This window comes from Lactuca serriola, chromosome 3 (assembly GCF_051521515.1).
Source record: "Lactuca serriola cultivar US96UC23 chromosome 3, Lser_US96UC23_V15, whole genome shotgun sequence".
In the NCBI taxonomy this organism is placed as follows: domain Eukaryota; kingdom Viridiplantae; phylum Streptophyta; class Magnoliopsida; order Asterales; family Asteraceae; genus Lactuca; species Lactuca serriola.
The window spans coordinates 96,418,037-96,440,164 of record NC_136410.1 but is presented as its reverse complement, the minus strand read 5'-3'; positions in this window follow the sequence as shown (position 1 = coordinate 96,440,164).

Below are 22,128 nucleotides of genomic sequence, written 5' to 3'. Positions count from 1 at the left end.
ATCATGAAATGTGGAGTAAGGAATGGTTCTTGCTCATGAACATTTGAAATTGGTAAGTTGTGATGTCTTGGATAAGACAAAAGACTAACTAAGACCAATTGTATGAAGTGTTTTTCCTTGATAAGAATCCACACTAACTCTTGGATATTTGGTTGTCAAGGAATGTTTCTTGACAGAGAATCTTATATGTCAAGAGGTCAGTGGGAGACTTAAATACCTTGAAAAGCTTCAAGAACTAATCAAGAATAAACCTATCATTTATCACTAGCACACGACTTGAGGTTTGTAAATTATCATGTTGACACATTCTTTTTTTTATGCTCATTCCAGTTAAAGTTGACTATGCATGTGAGTTCTATGAGTTCTCAATTGTTTGCATAAGGTAAAGCACCTTGATCAGTGAAAGCTCATTAATCAGTAAGGGTGATCTACTCAACAACTTGGAAGACATGGTAGGCCCTTGAGTTGCCAAGTGGCAAGAAATTAAGATTAAACAAGTTCAGTCCATATGCGTTTGAATCTGCCTTAGACCTTATCTAATGATAAAGGTTGGAAATGACAGTTTAACATGGATAGGAACACATACACCATAAAATCGAAGTGACATAAGGTTTCTCTCCAGTTCATGGAAATGATTGTGAGGAACACTTTCACTATGAAGATTTTGAGGAGATAGCAGTTGTGTTAATTGTGTTCTCATATTCAATTATGATTACGACATCCCTCTTCATAGTTCGAATTGTGAGAAATGAAAAATAGTTTGAACATTCAGAACTTATTGTTGTAAGTTTTGAAATAGTTTAGACACACAAATAAGTTTTCTAATAAAAGGTGTATGAGGTTAGATAAAGGCTTATCGAAGCATCTCGAATCAGGAATATGAACTTTGGAAAGAAATTCAATAAGTATTGATTTCTAGAAGTCCACCTGATTTCTGGTTACATGTCAAAGCTAGTGGGAGCATAAGTGTTATGTTGGTAAGAATATAATTATTATGATAGTGGGAGCATGATTATCATGTTAAGTATTGCATGTTAGCAACACTAGTTGCAGGAAACAAAGGTTAAGAATTTTGCAAAGTTACAGAATTTGAAAGGTTGTTTCGCTATAATAAGGGAAAGGATACTTATACTTTATTTCAAATCTAAAAGCTTAGATTGAAGTATTAATCAAGCTTAGTCATGAGCATATATGAATACCATGTTGATGTGTTTCAACATTGGAAATTATATATATGGAAATATTATAGCAAAAGATTAGTCGGGCATCATGTCTTTATGTAAAACATTATGAATCGTATCCCATATGCTTTGGGTATAGGATCGATTGCATATGATATAATATTCACGTGTTCTAATTTCTAAATGCGTAGGGCATTAAGAGGGAAAAAGGACTAGAACCGGATATGCCTAAAGTTATTCAACAACTATTAAGGACAATCCAAGGTTCGCTATGGATTGGGCAATTGGAAGTATATAGTAATGGATGGACCATATTGGAAGTATTATGAATAGATAGGATTATATTTATAATGAATTTTCATATGGCATATATGGAAATGTTTCCATAATGGGAGATGGATATTAAGAATCTATGTGTAGGTTAGAAACTTTTATGCAAGATGTTCAAAGGAATGTACTTTGAATTTAGGACTTCGCTTCCTTGGAATTGTTTTGCTATCAATCTCCAGTTTTTTTAATATCGTTGGCAAAGTCTTTGTGACTTTGGTACCTCGACATTACAAAAGGTGCATTGCATGATAGTTTAGAATCTAACATATTCTAGCAGTGACAAGAATTTGGTATTCTTACACTTGCAATAAGGATTTGGATTTGTGACATGAGCATCATTGAAAATATGTTCAATTGATCTATTTTACAAAGAAAGGGCCATAGATAAACATAGTGTGCATGCTTGGAGCATGGTATAACTATTGTTTTAATTCAACTATTAAGTCGATTAATCGAAACATTATACAATGAATAATGTGTAATCAATATGGTGATTAAATTAAAGGTGTTTTATTTATATTCAAATGTTTTGAGACCATATTGGATTCGATTGTTCTTGTGTTTCACTTTGCATGTTTTGACTTCCCGAATTATAATATTATTCAAAACTATCCACTGTCAATCTTACTTTGGATGTAGGTATTGAGGCAAGACTGTCATGAATCCGTATGTAGATTGTCTAAGTGTTAGACATAGCACAAGTTTTCTACAGTATTGATGACTACTCCTGTAATAAGATTTGAGTATTAGATTAAACCCACGCTCATCTAATCACTTCATGGATTTTATCACGAGTGATTGGTGGGACGATAATATCTTACATTTTTGAAACAGAGACATATAGTTGCAGTTTACAAGTCGGTTGCACATTGATAATATGTAAACGCACCGGTAACTTAGTGTTATAAAACATATTATTGTGTGTGATTTGATGAGTAAATAGAGAAAGCATATGAGTCGAAGTTTATACATTCCTTTTAACCTTAGAGGGATAAAAGCGATATCAGTGGGCCTCTCAAAGATTTAGAAATGACAACCCTAAGCGCTTGGCCAAGCTTGTACTGATTTGATTTGTTCAATTAGTTAGTCATCATAAATTGGAAATCGGGAAATAACAAATGGATAGAGAGAATGATTATAATCCATGTCTCAGCCCATACAATATCTAGAATGGAGGAATATATGATCCCTTACCTAAATGGCATGTGAGAGTTCAACAACGGCTTTTAAGAGCTACGATTGCTAGTCAGTTTTTAAGTTGTACTTGCAGTTATAGTTATTAGACTTATCCAAGTGGGAGACTGTTGGATTAGGTGTCTAAGCCCATAACTATAATTGGTATGTACTTGACCCGAGAGTAGCATGGTCCATTTCGGGTTGCATTCACCAGAACAATATGATAGGATCGATATTTGAGAAAGAGGTTATTTGTGATTTATTAATATATTATAAGTATAATATATTAATTGTGAAATCATATTATTTAATTAGTATTGATCAAGAATTAATTTGGAATTAATTTAGTGATCAAAAGAGAGTAATTATATTAATGGGGACTTATTATGTAAATCGGTGATACATATGGTTTGGGGTATTGATCCATGATAGGCTAGGTTTATGTAAGAGCCTATGAAGAGTTAGTCCATATGGATTATGGATCATAAGCCTAAGTGTAAGAATTAGGGTTACGAATGTATATATATATATATATATATATATATATATATATATATATATATATATATATATATATATATATATATATGTAACCCCTTGGCCTAAAATTGGATAGACTAGTGATTTTAGAGATACTATAGCCGATTTTGAGTGCCTCATAACCTCTCTCTCAAGTTCTCCAATTGTTGGTGGTGTTTTGTGAACCATTTGAGGCATCACACTTGAGGTGCTAAGTTCTTAAAGGCCAATACAACAAGCTACAACTAAGAGGTATTCTTCTAACTAGTTTTTTATGTTTCAAATATCAAAGTTGTATGCTAGTTATACGTTTCATGCTTTGGATAATTTCGTTGCATGTATAACTAGAGAAAACTTAGATCCAAAGCATTTGGGTTGTGTGTGCACCATAGGAGTGTTATATTACATAAAACCCAACACTAACTACCTCACGAATATAGTTACATGTTATCAACATCAAAAAACTTTTGAATGCTAGATCCCACCCTACAATGGTTGGAATTAAACAAGAGCTGCATAATATGGTTGAATCTAACCTTTAAAAATTATCTTATCCCCATAACATGTAATTTAACACATTTACTCAATAATTAGCCGACGCCAGTGGAGTCCTGAGAAGCACAAAGCAAGCAACATTCAATCATCGGGTTCTAAACTAGTATACTACTTAATCAGGCCATGTTATTTATTCATCTGAAACCTATACTAGCATGCAGTTCTAAAGGCTCATACAACCGACATAAAAGGCATCTTTCCTAGCATCCTACCATGAAATTACGAGCATATCCTTAGCCCTAATCTAGCATGTTATACACATATTCATACATTGAAACTATAAACATGCATGGGTATTTTAGGTAAACATACTTGAACTCGGCTGATTGCATGCATCACACCCTTTTTGTTTTAGAAACCCTTTCTAGAAAATCATTTTCTTTTAAAAGATTTTAGAAATCCTTTGTTGAGTTCAGGTACACCCATGAGTGTGCTCGAATCCCTCAAACCAGGGCTTTGATACCAACTTGTAACATCCCAAAAATTACTAAGTAAAAATTTCATGTTAAAAGCCAACATAGACATCATTCATTAATTTCAAAATCCATCAAAATGTGATAATGTATAAACTAGTTTTCATAGTACACATCATGTCATAAAATGCGGAATGTTGATGGATATGGTGCGATCATGCATGGCTCTTCCCTTTTGAACTGGATGTACCTGAAACCATAAACATAAAACTGTAAGCATAAAGCTTAGTGAGTTCCCCCAAAATACCCCATACCATACATACATAACAGTTCAAAACTACACTAGTTCTATTTCACCGCCTTCAGAGTCTTCTATGTAACGCCCGTAGATCCGGGCTAGTCAATTTAGAGACGATAAGCGTCAAAAATGAATTTTTGATGGAAGATTATTTACAAGGAGTAATCTTAACTAAGTTGTAGTATATGTTACAAGGATTTCGTACATATAAAGAACGCCGAAATCCGAGTTATAACGAATTGAAATTTGTAGAATACGTTAAAGTGAGAGCGTGCATAAAATAGAACGTCCAAATCCGACTTCGTATGAGGAAGTTATGATTTTTCTAAGTTTCGACTTAGCGGTATGCAGCCCGAATATTCGATTTGAGATCGAGCGGTTTTTAGCCAAAACAATCTAAATGAGAATCAAAGATCTCGTCAATGGTAGTGCAACGGTAAAAATACAGACGAAAACAGACGTCGGATGATAAAGTCAAAATTAGCCAACGAAGTCTAAACGAGAGTTGTAGAGCATAATCTCACCTATGCGTGGATATAAGAACGTAGAAAACAAAGCTCGTATGCGAAAGTTATGAATTTATGAAGTTCGGGGCTCGAGCCCCAAGGCTGTGTCAGAGCTCACGAGGTGAGCATTAGTGGCTCACTAGGTGAACAGATGATGGACGTCTTCCAGGGCAAGTGGCCATGACGAACGCAATGACGTATCGAGCTCATGAGGTGAGCATATGTCGCTCATGAGGTGAGCATCTGTGGCTCACGAGGTGAACCTAGCATTTTTTTCCCTAGAAATAGAATTCAAGGGGCAGCCGAGTTTGGTTTCTCATCTCTTACTCTCCCACTCTCGATACTCTCTCCAAGCCCTATTTTAACCCCCGAAGCCCTGGTATCATCCCGAGACCCGAAGCGAGTCCCAAAGCACCGAAGATCCCAAGAAGAAAAGAGTTTCCGAGCCGAAGTTCTGCTTGCGAGAAGCCCGGTGTGTGAAGATCTTCCAGATCTACTGAAGAATACTACTTCTACAAGCCGTAGTGCTGTCCGATCATCCTCTGATCAAGTGAGTGTATAGTCTCTTTCATAAACACGATTTTAATACAAGTATTCTTTGAATGTATTAAGTATATGTTTTGGATGAGTGTGTAGTCACTTTCTTCTAACACATAAATATGAAGTATTTGTTTTGAAATACATGCTATGTGTTTATATATTGTTGATTATTTGAGATGGGTGTGGAATGGATGTTTTATATAGGTTTTAAATGAGTTAAACTGTATATGTATTTTATATCTACAAATATGTTGGGTAGAACATGGGTAGACGAAATAGTTGGTGTGTGATGAAGGATGAGTTTGAGGATGAGACGAAAGATAAACCTCGGTAGCTATGGATTTAGTACTATAAAGATAAACCTCGGTAGCTATGAATTTAGTACTGTATAAATGAACCTTGGTAGCTATGGATTTAGTACCATGTAGACGAACGTTGGTAGTTATGGATTTAGTACTGTTAGATAGACGATGATAACTGTGGACTTAGTACCTACACTGGTAGCAATGGATTTAGTACCCAATGAATGAACCATAACAACTATGGAATTAGTGCTTTACGAAAGAACCTTGGCAGCTATTGTCTTAGTGCCTAATAAAGAATTCTGGCTGCTATTGTCTTAGTGCCAAATAAAGAATCCTGGCAGCTATTGTCTTAGTTCCAAACAAAGAATCCTAACAGCTATTGTCTTAGTGCCTAATAAAGAATCCAGGCAGCTATTCTCTTAGTGCCTAATACGGGGTGAACGAATAGATGACTCTTAGGGTAGACCCTTACGAGTAAGGAAGATAATGGGGATGGGTAATTGGGTTGATTGTTTGATGATTGTATATAATAATTATATTATTGTGGGTTGAAAACCCTATATGCTCACCAGGCTCCCAAGCCCGACCCATCTTAGTTTTCTTTGCATTACAGGTAATGGCACAAGAGTATAAGTCGGTGGACTTGACAAGAGATTTTGGATTATAGATCAGTAGTTATAAATGACTATTATAAGGTCTATTTGATACTCTTTATGCTTTTGGTTTGTATCGGAACATGACGTCCCGAGATTTTGTTATTTAATGAAAATACATTTCTTTAAATAAATGCTTTGATAAATTCTTATCACATTTTGTTTTGGGAACTAATTCTGCAACTGTTTTCTTTAAAAGATTACTTTGATTTATAAAAACAAAGCATAAACAAATCAGTCTTTTTTAGCCGTGAAATTGGGGATGTCACATTCTATCTGGTACTGGTTCTATTTCACTCCCTTCAGTCTCTTTCAACCAGTACTAGATCTATTTCACCCCTACAGCTAAACATAATATCATATCATGAAGCGTCACAAAGACAACAAGCACATATAGACATAATAGTAAGTGTCACACAGATAACTATCATCCTTCAAACATAATACATTAAGTCGATATTGATGCCTTCGAGCGACAATTATAGTAAAGAGACTCACCTATCAAACGATGGTCAAATGCAACTGTCACTACTGTCAAGAACATAGATGCTACCAACCACCTATACAGCCATATAAAGTACACCCTCAGCTTTTCTTCGAAGACTAGGGGTTTGACTAAAAGTCAACACAAGTCAAAAGGTCAAAGTTGACCGTCCATGTTGTGGCCATCCTTGGCTACGTCGTGGCCTTCAAACGACAAGACAATCGTGTTTTCCCTAGTCGCCATGCTGTAGACACTAGGATCAAAATGTCTTAATTGATTAGGTTGAATCTTCCAATACCAATGGCTCCAAAGTCTAGATCCAATCATCTCTAATGTCCAAATAGATAAAGTTTCCAACTTTATCCCTTGATACCCACCAAGAGGCCTAGATGTCTAGTTTAAGGTTCAAGAGGCTAAAATTGGCAAGAACTCAACCATTAAGCACTTGATCCCTAAATTCCTTAGTTTAACTTTTCCAAAATACTTCTAGGACTCCTAATGGTCCGTAAAAATCTAAAATTCATGGACATGCATGACCCATGCATGTCCTTCTTCAAACTTGGTCAAAAGGGAATAAAATGACCCAAAATCCATGCATGGATCCCATCTTACTACAAAAGTCCATATCCATGAGATATGACATTCAAGGGATATAGAGAAACCATAAAGTTGCAAACTTTATCTCTTAATATAACTCAACCTACTCCAAAAAGGAGCAAGCATGCTCCAAAACCTAGATCTATGAAGAAGAACACAAAAAGGTTGAAGCTTGAGGACTTACAAGGAGTCCAGAAGATACAAACCAAAGGAGGAAAGGATCACTTGCTGAACTAAGAACTAAATCTCCTTCTTCATCCTTTATAGCCACCAGAAGTCACCAAAATAAGCACAAGAACACAATTGAGGATTAGGGTTAGGGTTTCTGGGTTTGATAGTGATGGGGCTAAAGATGGGCAACCATAGCCTACCCATTTTCCTTTAAATACACAAAAATTAGGGTTATCACGACACAAGGTTTCCACATCATGGAGGATAGATGCCACATCGTGGTAATCACTAAATAATCCATGAATCCTCCAGCAATTGCACGTCGTGGGATGCCTTCACCATGACATGGTCACTTCCAAAGATCAAGTGAAAAATTAGAATTAAATACCTCCAAGAATCCGAATGTTACAAGGAGGTTTCAAATGGATGATTATCAGCCTCTATGTTTATCCCTGTGAATTCTAGGATTGATGGATTCTCGAGTCGGTGAAGTATAAGTCAGTTTAGTCGCAGCTACAAGATTTTCCAACTTGAGTTGTTCGCTATGAGTAGGTTTGTACAGTTAGGGAAGAAGGAAGTGGTTGTTGCAATTGAATGCTTTCAAGTGTTTAGATTTTTTCCAACATCAATTAGGTTTTCGGTTTGTTTGACCGTTCCGAGTTATGGCCGAGGTAGGTAAGGTGGCCTATTGATTGGATCTACGTCTGTTTGGAAGTTAGACAATGTATTAGATTTCCGGATTTCGGACAGAGTAGTGATGGTTATTCTTCATTGGTTAAAGTTAGTGGGTCAAGGATTCATTCTTCGTCAGGGTATGTGTGTCCTACTAAGGTTGGGTTTCGATTGTAGTATTGGAAGGTCGTAATGTGTATGAGTCGACTTTTTAATCCGAATAGGGGTTCAGGAAGAATTGACCGAATAGTCTGGGGTGCCTAGAAAGTAGTAAGGAGTGATTTCGAGGACGAAATCTAATTTAAGTGGGGGAGAGTCGTAACACCCATGTTCCATATTGGTTAAGCTTACTTTTATCAAGGACCAAAGATGAAGTTTTGGTGGAAACTATGTTCCACGACGTGGTGCAAGGATACCCACGACATGGAAACGATTAGAAGGATCGCATGTTTTTATTTGGACCGCCACGACACTTCCAAGGGTTGCTACGACGTGACAGCCGTTCTGGCCCAAGCCCATGATTCTTTTAGGGTTTTCTTTGTATTTAAACCTCTCTCATCCATTTCTAGGGTTCATTACCAGCCTCCAACACCCTTATACCTTAGAGAAATCCTAACCCTAATTCCCTTGGTTATTTGTGGTCTTTTGGAGCATTTGATAGCTTGGAGAAGAATAGAAGAAGGAGAAGAAGGTGCTCTATTGTTAGATCTTGTAATAAAGAAACACCATCAACATCTCACATTGCTTCTGGACCTTTGTAAGTGCCAAAGGCTCAAACTTTATGGCTTTAACTAGTTAGATCTAAGAGATTGTCCCTTGGTCTTCATGTCATAGCAAGTTTGAATGGATAAAGCAAATAAAGTTGGCAGCTTTATGACTCTTCTGAGTCCCATGAGCAATATATGTTGTAGATCTAGACTTTGGTTGGAGTTCTTTTCATTTGCTTGTGTTTTGTTCTTTTAGCTCATTTTGACCTAAAATGGATTCTAAACATGTTTTAGACTTGCATGTCTATAAAGCTTTCATCTTTGTGATGGATCTGATATTAGAAACCCTTCTGGAATGGTTGGGTTTAGGACTTTCCAGATGAAGGGATTAATGGTTAATACATGGTGGTTGTGACAACCCGAAATTTCCATTCTGTACAATCTATGTCACTTCAATAGAAGTTATAGTGGTCACTGTTAATTTTCAGACTTTTTCACACAAGTTTAAGTAATTCAGGGTTTACACTTCAGGAAATATCAGGAGAGTGGGTGCATTAGGGTTTTGTGCAACACTGTTATTCCAAAACTCTATTATATTAGAGATCATTTCAGGAGTAAAAATATTTTCTGCCAAAATATCTCAGGACTAGAAATAGATTTCTGAACCAAATTCATTCATTATTCACATTTCCAACTAGAGAAAAGCCATTTTCTCTCTCACGGATCTTCGGGTTTTTATACCAAAACGTGAGTAACTCTTTCTAGTAGTGATTAGAATGCTTATTAGATGCTTATAACATGATTTTAGATGGCTAAATCATTAGATCTAGGAGTTTACTCCCCAAGGTGTTCTTGGGCGGTAAACTCCCGAAACGAAGCCAAAACCGACCCTTGTGTTATGCTAAAGCTTTAGACTATTATGTATGCATGTTAGGAACAAGAAAACATCCACAAATCACCCAAGTTTGGGGAGTTCACGGCCAAAGAGATTCATAGGCCGTAAACTCCCTTTTTACACTCAAAATGGTGTTTTTAAGGACTCTAAGACTTTAAGGCTTTTATCTAGACTAGTTCTCATTTAGTGTAAGGCCTTAAACACATCAAAGAACATAAACAAATGTGAGTTTACGGCCCAAGTGTATCTTAGGCCGTAAACTCCATATAAATGGACATAAGGTGTGTTTTCATGACACCTAAAGCCCTAAACCTTTACAAGGAATTGTTTCCACTTAATTGAAGGACCAAACCACATCAAAATCACTTAACAAAGTGAGTTTACGGCCAAGACATGGTTCTTGGGCCGTAAACTCCTAAAAAGGGCACCAAGGTGTGCCTAATGCCTTCATATGCTAGGAATAAAAGTCTAGACCATATACCACAAGTGCTAGAGGCTTGAAAGCAACAAAAACAACACCCCAAGGGAGTTTACGGCCGTAAAATCCAAGGGGAATGGCCTTGAGGCCGTAAACTCCTAATTGGAGTATTTCTAGACCTTAAACCTTTCCAAGGACTTAGCCCTCAAGTTAGAATAATTCTAGAAAGCATTTGGGACTTCAAAACACACCAAACACACATGTTTGGGAGTTTACGGCCGTAAACTCAAGAGTTTACAACCGTAAACTCCATGTGTGATGGTTTATGGAGAGTAAACTCTCATATAGGGTCCTTTGGAACCCTAAACACAGTTACCTTGTCCCACAATAGCTTAGATGCAATCCTTAAGGCTTAAAACACTTATATAAAGTGTTTATTATGTCTAGGATGTATTAACATTATCAATTAGTCATTTGAGTCTAATTGAGTGCGTATATGTGTGATTATATGTTCATTAGGATCATAGTGTGTGCACAAGTCCTCGCTTGACACCTAGCCATCCTATACCATTCAGTTCATTCCAATCACCAACTACAGGTGAGTTCATACCCCTAATCAATATTTTAAATGATTTTAAATGCTTTAATGGGGGGGGGGGGGGGGAATACAAGTAGAAACAAACATGTTATTAAATCATTGATATGCATTTTATAACTGTGTTTGTTATTTAACAGATTTCACATGCTACAAAATATGATGCATTAAATGGTTTTACATCTTAAAAGCACATTGTTACCAAATGTTTTACCTTTGAAATGTTTATTAAAATGACATCAAGTCATTGTTAATTATTGTTCAAAACCCATAATATGTCTTATAAAAACCATTTTTCATTCTTGAACTAAACTATGCATATACACTTATATTCTTATATATGTATTGATGTTATAGTTTACATCTTTCATTTAGTTTTCCCACACCCTTGAGTAGTAAGAGTGTATAAACCTACATGATCAACCAGTTACATTACAGTAAATTATCATAGGGATAATTTGAAGATATCAAACATTACTTCTATTACAAGGAATCACACAAGAGTCAGTTCATTCATGAGTCTATACTAATGCCTTACATGATACATGAGTACACGTACTTAGGATTACATGATACATGAATATGTTTACATATACTTACCTGTTACATGAACGCACTTACATGAATACCATACAGTAACACTTCTTCATAGTTGCATTATCCTGTATTTACTTACCTTGGATACCTGTACTTAGAACTAAGAGGATGATTTATTAGTACTTACTGTGTAAATTGTCTTTCCTATCCCGGTTCAATGGGATATTTTGGCGGGACTTACCATTCCGAATCCCACTGATTTGCACCAGTGGTCGATGAACGTCTACGGATGTCTAAGGTTGTCATGTATTTAGTAGTCAGTGATGGGACTAACCATCCCTCTGTCCAACTGTTGCAACAGTGGATGAGATGTGAATCTTTGGAGGATCATTAGGTTAACGCTGTTATGGGACTAACCCTCCCTCCACTCTGCTGCCGCTACAGAGGATGAGGGGACACTCTTCGGATGTCCATAGGGTCTATCTTTTGCTTCGGCGATGTCGTGTTAATTCTGGTCACTCAGGGATAACACTTGCATGATTATATTTTCTCACCTTACTTTATTTTGTGATATATTCACATAAACGATGAGTTAGACTAAGCACTTTTAGTACTACTCTATAGAAAGGAAAAACTATCATTTTACAAACAGAACATCCGGGTCTTAGTAGAAGACTACACTTCATACTTACATAACATCCGGGTCTTAGTAGAAGACTACACTTCATACTTACAAAACGTTCGGGTCTTGGTAGAAGACTACACTGCATACGTACAGAACATTCAGGTCTTGGTAGAAGACTACATTTCATACTTATAGAAAATAAGGGTTTTTCTAGGGATTTCATACTTACCTCAACATTTTCATTTAAAAGATTTACATGGCATTCATAACAGATTTTCACAAACAAGGCAATGACACTTATATACTTATGAATTCACCAGCTTTAAAGCTGATACTCGCTTTCAAAATAACTTGTATTCTCAGGTCATCAGTAGACAGGTACGGAGGCCAGGTTTTGAGAAGACGGAGCAGACAAGTCTCGTCTTTTATTTTGATTGTATATTTTTGGTGTCTTATTACAATGAAAGAACACACATGTATTAAACTTTACTTATAATGCAATGGATGATGTTGTTGCTTGTTTATTATATTACACTGTTGTGATACTGTACATGACGTCCTCCACCCCTGAACGTTTCCGCCGTTCGTGGTTTTGGGGTGTGACAGTGGTATTTGGCTTTATTTGGACGTAGGGTTGGAGATCTTGATCTCTTTGGGTTTCTTAATGGATAAAGTTAGAAATTTTATCCATTTAGACCTTAGAATGGACTAGATCTGAGCTTTGGAGCTCTTGGAATCGAAGAAAGCAGCTTAATCTATTAAGTTGCTTGAGACGCTGTGACATCCCCAAAAACACGGCCAGAAAAGACTGTTTTAATTTATGCTTTTAAAATAATTTCAGAGTAAATCCATTGATTTAAAAGAGTTGCGGAATTTGTTCCTAAAACAAAATATGATAAAATAAAGTTTATCAAAGCATTTCATCAAGAGATGCATTTTCATTATATAACAATATTCGGGATGTCATGTTTCGATAAACAGACCAAAAGCATTAACAACAAAAGATAGACCATACAACAGTTACATATAACAACTGGTCTAATATCAAAAGATCTTGATAAGTCATCCAACTTATGCTCTCGCGCCACTACCTATAATACAACAAAACTGAGTGGGTCAGGCTTGGGAGCCTGGTGAGCATATAGGGTTTTCAACCCACAATAAATAATTATATTTAATTTCACCAACCAACAATAACCCGATTACCCATTCCCGTTATCCTCACTTTACGTCCCTAAAACAACATCTATCTCAAGGGACCTAATCTAAGATTTTCATTGGAACGGACATTACTGCAAAGGGGTTTCCTCAACAGTAGATGTCCTAAAGGCAACCATGAGGGGGATAGAGTACACCGGTGAACACATCGTTCACAACACCTACAGGTTATGAACCTGCTAGCGTTCCACAGGACTGTCTAGAAAGAGTCTGTGGTCATTATCCATACTCCGCTGAATAACTAGATCAACAACAACAACATCGGGGCCTCTCATCTGCTTATCACACATCAACTATCTACCCATGTTCTACCCAACATATTAGTAGATAAAAATATATATTTTTATACATAGTTTAAAACCTGTATAGCATTCTCATTCAATACATATTCCAAACAACACATGAGACACATACACATAACACATATTTCATAGAGAATAAATCGTATCTATGAGATAGCAGAAAGTGAATATACATTCACACATATAACAACAAAATATACACATAACACGTATTTCGTATAAAATACTTCATAATTATGCGTTAGAAGAAGGTAACTACACACTCACATGATCAAAAGATGATCGGACAGCATACGACTTGTAGAAGTAGTATTCTTCGGTAGATCTGGAGAATCTTCACAAAAACCGGGTTTCTCGCGGGCGGAGCTTCGGCTCGAGAATTGCACTTCTCGGGATCTACGGGGCTTCGGGACTTGCTTCGGGGCTCGGGAATGATATCGGGGATTCGAGGTATAAGTTGCACGCAAAACGATGCAAAACAGGGGAGAGAGAAGGGATTTTGGGCAAAAGAATCGGTTGCCCTCGCATGCCCTTTTATAGAGGCTGAAGCCTCGCATTACGATGGGCGTAATGCTCCGGTACGCGGGGCGTACTCCAGATTCGTCATCGCTTACGTTATCGGAGCTCTTGAGTGCGAGGCGGTGCATGCATCGAGGTACGTTGGGCGTACTCAACTACGTTGGGTGTAGTTCGGATCAGATTGCTGACTCCTTCGGATAACCATCCGAATTAAAGATTAAATAATAAATATTAATTATTTAAAAACTTCAGAAATTCATATCTTCTTCATACGAACTCCGTTTTCGACGTTATTTATATCCACGCGTAGGTGAGACTACGCTCTACAACTTTTGTTTAGACTCCGTTGGCTAATTTTGAATTTTATTTTTATTATTTATTTTTAGTAGGCCGGGACAGGAAAACTCTGTTATAAATTCATAACTTCTTCATATGACGTCCGTTTTCGTCTGTCTTTTCACCAATGCACTACTATCAACGAGATCTTCGATTCTCGTTTAGATTGTTTCAACCAACAATCACTTGATCTTGAATTTGAATTTCGGGCTGGATACTGCTAAGCTGAAACTTAAAAAAATCATAACTTCCTCATACGAAGTCAGATTTGGGCATTCTTTTTATGCATGCTCTCAGTTTAACGAACTCTACAACATTCGTTTAGATCACTATGGCTAAATATCGCTCTAACGTAAATTTCACTTTTTACGTCATTCAATGTTGTCGGTTCTGTCGCGAAACTTCGACAGATCATAACTTCTTCGTTATAACTCGGATTTCGGCATTCTTTATATATTTGGAAACCTCGTTTCAACTACTGCAACATTATCCATAGATATAAGCTTTATCTAATATTTCATTTTGACGCTTATTTTTATTCATAATTAAATTAAGACACACAATTAAGCACAAAACACATAATACTCAAATAATACACTTCTATTATTTCAAAACGGGTTACAAAGGTTAACCTAGACTATTACATTGCTATTAATGAATATCCCAGAAGCATAGGCATTACAGACGCACTGCCCACAACGTGGCCCTAGGTCGCAACAACTTGGCGACTAAGAAATGCCCATTTGTTCGATCGAATGAGGGCCACGACGTAGCGGTTAACTGAAGTCAACGTTGACTGTTGACTTTTGACCTAGGTTGACTTTTGATCAAGATGGGTGTTCTTAGTATGTAGACTAAGGGTGGACCTTGTATGATGTGATAGGAGTGTTGTAGCAGTGTTGTGAGGATTTGAGCTGTGGTTTAGCTTATTCTTAAGTCAGGTTAATTTTCCTCATCGGACTTTTGGGTCGAAGGCAACAATGTCAGCCTGCTAAGATATGTATCCTAGTATGGGATGTTGCTATGATGCAGTGATTTGTTAGATGTGCATGATTATCTATTTGATGTTATGGGTGTTATCTATTGCATATGTCGACATAGTGTGGTTGGGTTAAGGCAATATTTCTTTATGCAAATTCCAACAAATCTAGGAAAGGGCTAGATATAAGATGTGGGCCGGATAGGCAAGTCAGACTGTAACACCAGTCAAATTTAGGTCAAAAATAAATTGTTCAAAAATATTAATTGGTATAAATAAAGTGGTAGAGATCGTAACTAGGTTTCCAAACATATAAAGAACGTCGAAATCCGAGTTATAACGAAGAAGTTATGACCGATCGAAGATCCGCGACAAAACCAGCAAAACGTTGTCTAGCCTAAAAATTGAGTTTTTAATAAAATAGTTTTTAGCCTTAACAATCTAAACGAAAGTGGTAGAATGCGTTAAACTGAGAGTTTACATAAAAAGAACGTCCAAATCTGACTATGTATGAGATTTATGATTTTTCTAAGATTTCACATAGCGGTGCACAACCCAAAAACTGAATTAAAGATCGAGCCATTTTTAGGCGACATAATCTAAACGAGAATTGAAGATCTCGTTGATAGTAGTGCAACGATAAAAAGACAAACGAAAACGGATGTTGCATGAAGAAGTTATGGATTTTTAACCGACTTTTCCTGTCCTGGCCTGTTAAAAATATAACAATAAAAATAAAGTCAAAATTAGCCAACGGAGTCTAAACAAAAGTTGTAGAGCATAATCTCACCTACACGTGGATATAAAGAACGTCAAAAACGGAGGTCGTGGGCAAAAGTTATGAATTTCTTAAGTGTAAAAAATCATTCTTGAAGGAGTACGCCCCACATAATGGTGTACACCCAACGTACCCGAAGGTTTGGTCTCGGATTGGCCACGTCAACACTTCTTCGCCCTCTCGTTGCATGCGAGCCATACATGCATACTAGCTCCAACGCATAATGACTAGGATGGACATGTACGCTGCGCCCAACGTACACAGTGTAAACCCAACGTAATGCGAGGGTTCAACCAAGTATACAAGGAGTGCGATGTCTTCGGGTTTGGTTTAGATTCTTGGATTCTCCTTTCATTCTAAACACCCTTCTAGCCACTCTAAACCACCCCAAAGCCCCAGTAACACCCTTATCACCTGAAGCAAGCCCTAACACCCCGAAGTCATCGAGAAAATAATCTTTTCCAGTTGAAGTGCTGCCCGCGTAAAGCCCGATTTTCATCAAAAACTCGCGGTTTCTTCGAGAAAGATCATTTATAGAAACGAAACGCTGCCCAAATCACCACCTATCAGGTTGGTTCATAGCAATATAATCTACCTTTTAAATGAGTTTAAATGCTTTTTAGTGGGGGAATACAAGTTGAACACAATTTAATTGTGTTAATCATTGCATGTGATATCAATCACATAAAAGATTTCCTTATGCTTTTAAGGATTTCCAAACACTTCCATAATGACTTTAAGTCATGTGAACTCTTTTCAAAATCTCATAAACACTTTTAAGATACCGTTAAACTCTTTAAAATGTATTTATAATTCTTTTAGCTTATAATTGTCAAAATCATGTTCATATATTTATAAGTATATAAATAAGACTTAAAGGGCTTAAGACAAATGAGTTGCTTTATTTCCTTTTCCTTGTTTGGATGTGGAATTAAGGTGGCGTTATTTGTCCAAAATCCGTTTCTTTCTTAACTATATATATTATACATATGGGAATATAAAAAGGTTACTTCAATCGGTATCATTACCTTTGTATCATGCTGAGCAAACGGGTACACTCATAAGAAATCATGCTAATCAGTTAGAACGTACAAATTATAATAGATATAATTTATGAAACCAACAAGAAGTCTATTTTCTAGATAAGTATACGAGATCTAAATTACTTTGTCAAGAAAAGGGTATAATTCAATATTTACTAAAACTAAAATGTGATGGTACGTCTTCAGGACATAGCAATACTTGCTATGTTACATTCTTGTAGCTAGAATCTCTTGGAGGGAGAGTGGGCATTGTGTGTATAGATCTATACGGGACTAACAATCCCACATCCCGACTGCGAGCTACAGTCCGGCAGACAAGGCATGGGGTGACAAATGTCACATATTCAGTTTCGACGTCAATAGGTCGCCATGTTCATTCTAGTCCAGCATAGTTACAACTTTATCATATTTTAACCCTAATTAAGCAGTTTAATATTAGGGTAGTTATTCACCAGTAGTTTATTCTTTTTAAGAAATACTACTATAGTAATTAGTTTCCATTATCAGAACGGTTTTATGGGGATTTAAAAACTACTTATTAGAATGGTTTTATGGGGATTTAAAACTACTTATCAGAAGGGTTTTATGGGGATTTAAAACTACTTATCAGAACGGATTTATGGGGATTTAAAACTACTTATTAGAACGGTTTTATGGAGATTTAAAACTACTTATAGAACGGTTTTATGGGGATTTAAAACTGCTTATCAGTTGTAGAGCAGAAAATATAGGATTTTCTGGGACATAGTCATTCTCTTTCTTAAAACTAGTATAACATAAAGGACCTTTAATGGTTGATCCTATAAGTACTTAGTTTATACATCAGAGTTATATATAAGTAAAATCCGATTGACGGTGGAATGTGTGACTTCCACCTTACTTCCTGTTCCTTGTTTGGTAGTGGGCTTAGGACAGATACACACATTTAACTTTTTTTTTTCGAGACTAGATTATATATAATTAGTATAAACTAAGTATTATAGAAAGAACTATTGTGGTTATCATTTTATCACTTCAGAAAATATTGGATTTTCTGGAGGAAACGGTGAACTTTTCCAAGAACTTAGAGTATACTTCATATAACTAAAGTACTTATGAACTCACCAGCTTAAATGCTGATCTACTCTTTCAAAATAACTTGTACTCTCACGAATCCAGTAGATAGGTACACTCGCGAGGCTTTTGAGAAGACAACCTAGTTCCGTGCTGCGTCTTTCGTCTTTTGATATATCTACTTTGAAGTTTGAATATGTAATGTTTAAACACTTATGTAAGAACTTATACATTATTAATGCAATGGTTGTTGTACTTTGATTTCTATAATGCATGAGTTGTGATACTTGACATGACGTCCTCCACCCCGAACGTTTCCGTCATTCTGGTTTGGGGGTGTGACACTGACTTATACTGTGGGATCGGGAGCAATTCATACATGCGCTTTAGGCCAGGTTGGTAAACCAGACTCGTGGTGTGGGATCAACGGTTATATAGTCTAATGACTGTGGAACCAGTATGCATGTTGTTATATGTTGTGTGTTGGTATTTTGGGGAACTCACTAAGCTTTGGCTACAATTTTATTTCATGGTTTCAGGTACATCAGATGATCATGACAAGGCGAAGGCATGATTATGCACATCATCCTTGGAAATTTTGTTGATTGATGATTTTGGGATACTTTGATTTGACTATGTTCTTGAAAATAATGTTTTTGTAAGGTTTATGGATTATTAAAGGGTTTTGAAAAATGAAATTTATTACTATGATTTTTAGAATGTTACATATAAGACTTCAAATATCTAAGTAATAAAAGTAAGTTTTATTAAAGATATAAAGGTTCTAAAACGATCAAACTCAAACTTAATATCAAATATTAAATTTAAAGTTGAACCGTGTTAAATTTAATAAAAAATAGTTTTTTATATGGAACCTTTAAAAGTGATTTTATGAAAATCAGTATCATGTCTTATTATATGCATGTAATTACCATGATATCATATGTTCTTAAAAACTAGAATTATAAAAACATTGAATACCATTTATAAACCTTAAATCTATGTAATCCGTTTGAAAAACAATGGCACGTCTCATGATACGCAAGTGGGATAAAGGTCACATAACCGTTTAGTGTTATCTTTTGATGGTCGGGGTGTATTTGCGCTTATATAACCAAGTTATAGGCTGATTACACCAGTTTTTCAAATTGGGTGATTTGATCGAAAATATTTTGTGATAAAGGTCACCTGATAAAGAGAGATCTGAGGCGTAGATGAGATTAAATATGTCTATTAAATTTTGCTTTTATCAATCCCGTAAAAGTAGGAATTATATAGTATAATATAATTGATACCCAATATTTACCTATTTGGATGTAGATGAATAGGATTAACGTCACCTATCCATTTATTTGTTTTGCAGCTTGAATCCTAGACTTTAATAATGTGACAACCCGTAATTTATTCCATCACTGTAACCCGTTCCCGTTAATAAAACCAATTGTATTTCCAATTTTTCCGTTATCTTTTGAGTTAAGTTAGTTATATTAAGGCCTATATTATAAATCTCGTGAGTGTCCAAACCCATTTGAAACACATAAAAACATTCCAATTTTTAATTGGAAGAATTTTTAGTTTCGACCACGTCGGGTTACGACAACTAAATCGGGTACGACCAAAAGCCCCGTTTAACGTCGGTATCGGGTAGATTTCCACCGAGCCTAAAACTCAAAACATATATAAAGTTGAGGGGACCTCATTTGAAGCTTTTTCACTCTCTCTCACTACTCTCTCTCTACAAATCCAAACCTTGATCCAAAATCACCTCATTCAAGCTCCAATTTGGTAAGTAAATCCTTCCTAACTTATAGTTTAGCATGTGTAGCTTTCAAATTCGTGTTTGAATCATTCAAAAGGACCAAGAACATGTGTTTACAGTCCAGGAACAATCCCAAACCGTAAACACCCTTAAATGGGGTTTTAGAGCCCCAAAACCATTCCAAACCACTTCCAGAGCTTAGTTATGACTTAGGGGCTTGCAGGAATGGACTTAGAACACCAAAATCTTACCATTTGAGTGGTAAATATGAGTTAACGGCCCAAGAACATTCTTGGACCGTAAACACCCTTTCTTAGGCCGTAAACACCTTTTTAGGTGTTAAAATGCCCCTTAAACACCTCCTATGCCTTAGAACTTAACCTAGCCTAACTCCACAAGTGATATAAGGCCATTAAGCACCCAATAACACCCCACCCATGAGTTTACGGCCATAAACTCATGGGGATATGGTCTATGTTCTGTAATCTCCATTAGGAGTTTACTCTTGAAGAGCAAACTCAATATTTAGGCCATACACCCCCTTAGATGCTACCCAAATCACTCCTAACACTTGAAATGAAGTGTTTTCGTGCCTCGGAGTGTATATTCTTATCTAATTAGTAGTTCAAAGTCTAATTAGATAAAATTATGTATCTCTTCATATACATAGGAACCTCGCGTGTACTCAAGCCCCGAACTGACACTTAGCATCCAACCGACACATTTCTCGTCCGGTGAGTTCATACCCCTACACCTTTTTCCGTGTTTTCAATGTTTTCATGGGGGATACAAGATAAAGTACAAGGAAATCTTGTACTCAAACTTATTAATTCATTTGAAATGTTTCATATTTCGTATGCTTTTAACACTGGAAATTGTATTAACCAACCGTTTAACTAGTAGAGTTAGTTTTCAAGCTGTTTGTGAAACTCGTTATAAAATATTATATTTTATACTTCACAAATGATTTTTCCACATCATTACTGTTAAAAGCATTAGCTTAGTACTTTTGATTCGTCCTCAATAATATTCCGCAGAGATACGCGAGCGGAGGACCACCTTTGTAACAGGATTTTTCCGCATTATTACTTGTAAATTTGTTATTCATAAAAATTGGAGACACGTCCTCTGAAACACTCCACAGAGATACGCGAGTGGAGGACCGCCCCCGTAACGAGAATCTCTTGGACGGAGAACGTGACTTGAGTGTATAGATCTATAGGGGGCTGACTACCCCGCACCTCGCTGCTAGCTACAGTGGGACCGGCAGGTCTACGGGTGACAAAAGTCATAAAATGATACTAGACTTCTTATTACCATATCTAGTCTATCGTATGGTTATGGAACTCGCAATTTAGATAACAGAGATTTACTTGTTGCTTATTAGTTTTATATACATGTTAAAACTAATGCTCTTTACAAGGATAACCAGGTTTTCAGAATACTTCTCTTAACACAGCAAGTATGATAGATACTTGTACACTTCATTCCGGATCGATAACCAACTTTTAAGGAAAATAAGGGTTTTTCCTGGGATAACTTGACTTTTCTTAACTAGGATGTGTGATCATTGGATACCTGGATTTTTCTTATAAGAAAATATGGGATTTTCTTGGATAGCATAACTTTTTCAGAAAACCAAAGGAAACTTCTTCTTTTACAGAAACCAACCGCTTATGAACTCACCAGCTTTATGCTGATATTTTTAAAACTGCTTGTATTCTCAGGTCAACGTTAGACAGGTATCCCACAATCTTTTGGAGAAGATGGAGCGTATAGAAGTCTCGTCTTTACTTTTGTTATACTAATGTATAGATAAAACATGTAGTTCTTTGCTTTCAAACAAAATGTAAATTCCTATGTAATGTAATGGTTGTGTTTACTATGCTTACTATGTACATTGGTTGTGATACTTTACATGACGTCCTCCGCCCTGGAACGTTTCCGCCATCGGTTTCGGGGTG